Source organism: Dasypus novemcinctus, chromosome 3 (assembly GCF_030445035.2).
Source record: "Dasypus novemcinctus isolate mDasNov1 chromosome 3, mDasNov1.1.hap2, whole genome shotgun sequence".
NCBI classification, from domain to species: domain Eukaryota; kingdom Metazoa; phylum Chordata; class Mammalia; order Cingulata; family Dasypodidae; genus Dasypus; species Dasypus novemcinctus.
The window spans coordinates 2,649,374-2,654,487 of NC_080675.1; the positions used below are offsets into that span (position 1 = coordinate 2,649,374).

The 5,114-nt window shown below is 48.2% G+C and overlaps 1 long non-coding RNA gene across 1 annotated transcript; it reads left to right on the plus strand.

Moving 5' to 3' along the window:
- Window positions 1–515: 515 nt before the first annotated feature.
- Window positions 516–1,012, plus strand: LOC139438543 (uncharacterized). The gene is made up of 2 exons (XR_011648219.1): window positions 516–628; window positions 792–1,012. It is a non-coding gene; the product is annotated as an uncharacterized lncRNA (long non-coding RNA).
- The last annotated feature ends 4,102 nt before the right edge of the window (window positions 1,013–5,114 follow it).

The following is a 5,114-nucleotide window of genomic DNA, read 5'->3' on the forward strand; positions in this document are numbered from 1 at the left end:
TGGAGTTAGGGTTCTTTATAGGAATTCAGGCCAGTGCTCCTCAGTTCCTATTTGATGAAAACTTTGAAACTTCCTTTTTTTTTTTTTTCAAAGATTTATTTATTTATTTCTCTCCTCTTCCCCCCCACCCCGGTTGTCTGTTCTCTGTGTCTATTTGCTGCATCTTCTTTGTCTGCTTCTGTTGTTTTCAGCAGCACGGGAATCTGTTTCTTCTTGTTGAGTCATCTTGTTGTGTCAGCTCTCTTTCTTCCTTTTTTTATGAAAACTTTGAAACCTTTCTCCCTTACGGTGCTGTAAGAAGAAACCAGACCTCAAATTTTGGACTGTCACCTTTTTCTTCAATAGGAATTTGTTACAGGGATTTTTTTTTTAATTAACGCTCTCTGAGTTACATCCGATATTTGAAATTGAGGAACGTGACTAGAGTTTAAGCTCTTCAACTCTAAGGTTTTCGCATGTCTCCCTCTCATTTACAGCATTGACTTGCAATAATAATATTTTCTTCTCTGTTTATTTCTTAATATAGTTATGAGAATGGAGAGCATTGGTTTGAAGACGGGTATTTTATCCCTGGGAGGGGAAAGAAGCAACTGTGTACCCACACAAAGACGGCCCAGCCCTGCCTTGGGTTTGTAATTCACATCTAATCGATTTCTGCATCTGTCATTTGAGTGAAAATCAAATGATTTTGCAGTTGCTAGTTTTTAATAATTTGCTTTTCTAAATAATGCCTAAAGCTATAATTGCCAGCGTTTTCTTACACTAGCCTGTGCTCTTCGGTTATTTTCCAGGAAACAAGTTCGTAGGTAGAAAACCATCACCACCTGCCCTTGTTCGTGGTCACAAAGTGCACTCCTGTTTGCTGGATTTGCGTAGTTTGTCTCAATACCTGCCCTTGTTTAACAGTGGCAGGGACTGAAATAGAAGGAAGAATCTTTTTGTATCGTTTTCAGTAATGATATGCTTTTTTTTGCTATTGCTTTAAAAATGTTTCATCATTTCACAAAAATTATCTTTGATATGAGTTGTTTGTGTCAGATTTGCACAAATCAGCAGCTTCACCTCAGCCGTTCAGCAAATTTGTCTATTTTAGGACCCTGTCTGCAGTCACGTGAGCATCCTTCTAAACAAAATCCACAGGGAGTCTCAGAAGGAGGCCTCTGATCTGAAATAGCTAATTTTGTTAAAGGAAAGTTATTTCCATAGAAATGGCTTTAGAAGGCTGTGGTCGTTTTTACTTATATTGTGTGGATGTTTTAATCCGAGGATGAATTTTACTTTCATGTAAAAAATATCTTTCAGAACCCGGCAATGCCTGACAGCACGTTCCCAGCACCAGCCCGCAAAGCTGGGACCGCTCTGCTTTTCTTACCCTCTGCGTCCACGGGTGTTGAGGCCCTTTAACCTTTTTATTTTTATTTATTTTTTTAATTTATTTTTTATTAGTCTTTTTTTTTAAAGATACATAGATCACAAAGTTATATTAAAAATATAAGAGGTTCCCCACATACCCCACACCCTCCAACCTCCACTCCTGGGTTGGAGGGGGCTCAGATCCCACCTGGTTGATGGATGGGATTCTCCTGCTGGCAGTTGTGGGCACTCTCGGTTCCCTGGTGTGGTGGGTGACCATCTTCACCTCTGAGCTGGCCTGGGTAAGTCCAACAAACTGGAGAGTAGGAGCTGCAGCTCTGCTGAGGCTCAGGGCCCAGCTGGCACATGGCCAGTCCAGAGATTCAAGTCTCCTTGGCATACACCAACCCCAGCACCAACCACAGGTTCAGTGAAAGTGACAGAAGAGGCATGTAGAGAAAGGTCACATCTGAGTCCAGCTCCATCACACTCAGGAGCACAAATTCACAATGAGTGGGAAGCTGTGCCCACATCCTGGGAGGCCCGATGTTCTGAAATAGAGGGAGTTGTGCCTCTGGAGAGAATTGGGTGGCTCCCAATGGGGGAGGACAGCCTAGCATGTCAAGCCCTCAGCATTGTTGCAAGTATCTGGGAATCTGTCCTTCAAGCAGTAAAGATAGATTGTGACTGTGGGCCCTGAGGGGAGGGGAGAGAGGAATAGAATAGATGGAAGCAGGGTAATTGGGGGCAATGGAAGTGTGCCACAAGATGGTGCAATGATGGTATAGGACACGTTAAATTACACCAGAAATGCATACAAGTCTATAGGCTAAAATATAAACCATAATGTAAAACATAAGGGAAAAAAACTTAGAAAATTGTATAGTCTAAAAATAAACCATAATGTAAACCGAAATGGAACCGTGTTTGTTAGCTATGTTTCAATATCTGTACATCAGCTGTAGCAAATATGAAAGTGTAAAAGGATCATTGCTGGGGAAGGGGGAAAAGGGTTTGATGTTAGATATATAGGAGTCCCCTATATTGTATATGTGACTTTACTGTCATCTGAAACTTTTTTGAAGACAAAATTTAAAATTAGAAAAAAATAAGGATGTAGAGACTGAGGAAGAAATGAAAGAAACTGCCTTGCCACTGTACATGCAGGGCAACACCTGCTACAGTGATGAAAGGCAAAACGTCAGGAACAAAGTTTTATGATACTTTTCATTTTTTAATACCCCAATTTATTTTTATTTTAGTTTTTCTAAATTAGTATGTATTCGATTTCTACTCTTTAAACCTGTCACTACTATTTCATTTTCCTATTAATTGAATTTGGCAATAGATCAGGCTCCATTTTTGAAGAAGTGTTGGACCACAGAGGGGTCGTCTAAGGCGGGGGTGTTACTGATGGGGACACATGGGTGGGAGGCCCTTCAACCTGTAAAGCTCCAACGGCAGCTGCCTTGCTCCCTGCCTCCCACCCTCTAAGCTCCCGGCCCCTCCTCCTGGCAGCACCTCCTCACCCCCCTCCAGGGCCGAGGTCCTTAATCACCTCTAAGTGGGCTCCCACTCCGCCTGGCGAGCCGTGGGGAGCACCACGCTGGCCTCAGCTGTCTCTGGCCAAATCCCTCCCTCCCGCCACTGGAGCAGGGACGAAAACACATGTGTTGGGCCGGGCAGGGAAGGCACGCCAGGGACAAGCCAGGGACAAGCCAGGGACAGGCCGGTGCGGGTCCCCAGGCACCCGCCCTGCCTGCCCCGCCCATCCGGCTCCAGGAAGGTCCCGTGTCGCTGGTCCCGTCGCTCAGGATATCGTGCTCATCCAGATCAAGCTCTCAGGTAGCCATCTCCCCCTCTAGATTCCTAAGACCACCACGGACATCCCACTCATCCACGTTCCCAGCGGGGAGCCCAGGCACTGCTGGTCCCACGGTCAACAGCAGGACCGCCCAGGCCGGTCATCAGCTCCTCCGACCTCGGGTGTGTAAGAAGCAGCGTTCTTGGGCATGTATGCACACACGCGTGCAGAGGGATGCGATGACAGACCCGGGCTTTGGCCTCACGTGCTGTGCACACCTTGCCCGCAGCCCCTCCGGAGTCAAGTAAGGCATGAATGACGCTAAGGGGGATCTGCAAGCAGCACCTATGACGCCTTGGGGGCGGTTTGGAGCTAGGCACCCCAGAAAAATGTTCTGAAACGTACCCCGTTGCTGTGGGGGGTGAACCCACTGTAGCCGGACCTTTTGATGAGGTGTCTTCAGTTAAGGCGTGGCCCAGCCCAATCCGGATGGGTCTCAGTTCTGTTACTGGAGCCTTTAAAAGAGGATGAATTCAGACAGAGAGAGATCCACAGAGGGGGCAGCCAGAGGCTGACGTCACCAGAACCCGGGGGAGGCCAGGAGAGGCCACGGTGGGCACTGCCATGTGACAAAGGAGCCCAGGCCCACGGATGCCCGGCAGCCGGCCCCGGAACGCGTCTCTGGGGAGACAGCATCGCCTCGATGAGGCCTTGATTTGGACTTCTAGCTGCAAAACAGTAAGCCAAAAGTTCTCATTGTCTAAGTCAACCCATTGCACGGCGTTTGCTTTAGCAAGGAAACTGAAACACCTAGTCAGGGGTGCTCCGGCCGGGGAAGCCACGAGACCGGCGGGCTAACCGCGTAGCTGCAGGTAGGGCGCACTGGTTTGCTAAAGGCTGCCAATGCAGACACTGGAAATGCGTTGGCTTTTGTAATGGGAGTTATCAGGGTAAAATCTTACACTTCCAAGGCTGTGAAAATGTCCAAATCAAGGCATTATCAGAGATGCTGTCTCACCGAAGGCGGCTGCCGGCAGGCCCTGGACCCCGGCCTCGGAGCACGGCGCAATGCCAGCTGGTCTCCATCGCCTCCAGGCTCCTTTCCCCACTCAGCCGTGGGGATGTCGCTCCCTGGGCCCCATCACTTCAGCCTCGGGCTGCTCTGCTGATTCCACCTCCCACCTCTCTCGCAGCATCTTGGGGTTTCTCTGTTTTTTGTGTGGCTGCTAAGCCTGGAGTCCTCGCCCACATGGCAGGGTGAAATAGCAGCGCTCTCCCTCTCTCTCTCTGCTTTCAGTCCTTATTTTATAGAAGACTCCAGCACAAGGACTAGAACCCACCCTGGGTCCTGAATCTCATCAAAGGCCCTTAGGTGATCTCATCAAAAGTGATCTAATCAAAAGGCCCCTTGACTGAATCTAACCAAAAGGCCCCACATACAAGAGGCTTCCACACACAGGAATGGGTCAGTCTAAGAAAATACTCTTCTGGGTCCACAAAAGCCTCAGACCAGGACATAGGGTGAAATCTCAGGTCCTGCTCAGTTCTTGACACTGGGTTGTAGGAGATGTGCATGCGCAGAATACCTAGGGATTGTCGACCTCGTTTGCAAAGTAGTCGTAACGATCCACATGTCTGCAAGCCGGGGGAGGAGCGTTTCTGCTGCTCCAGATCTGCAGCGACACAGGTTATGGTCAGTTTTTTTTTGCCAATGTGTTGTGGTTTCAATTGTGTTGTTCAGATCGCTGGTGATGTTGAGGATTCTTCTGTAGGGCTTCAATTACATGTTTTCTCCTTCTGTGAGATGCTCCTTTTCCTGGACTCTGTCTGTCCTTTGGTTCATGGGGGTCCTGCTTTGTCTGCCTGGCAGGTGGCCTTGACAGTGACTTCAGAAGACCGCCTCCTCCTGGTCCATGACCTTGGGTAATCTCCTCACCCCCGAGGATATGATGACATG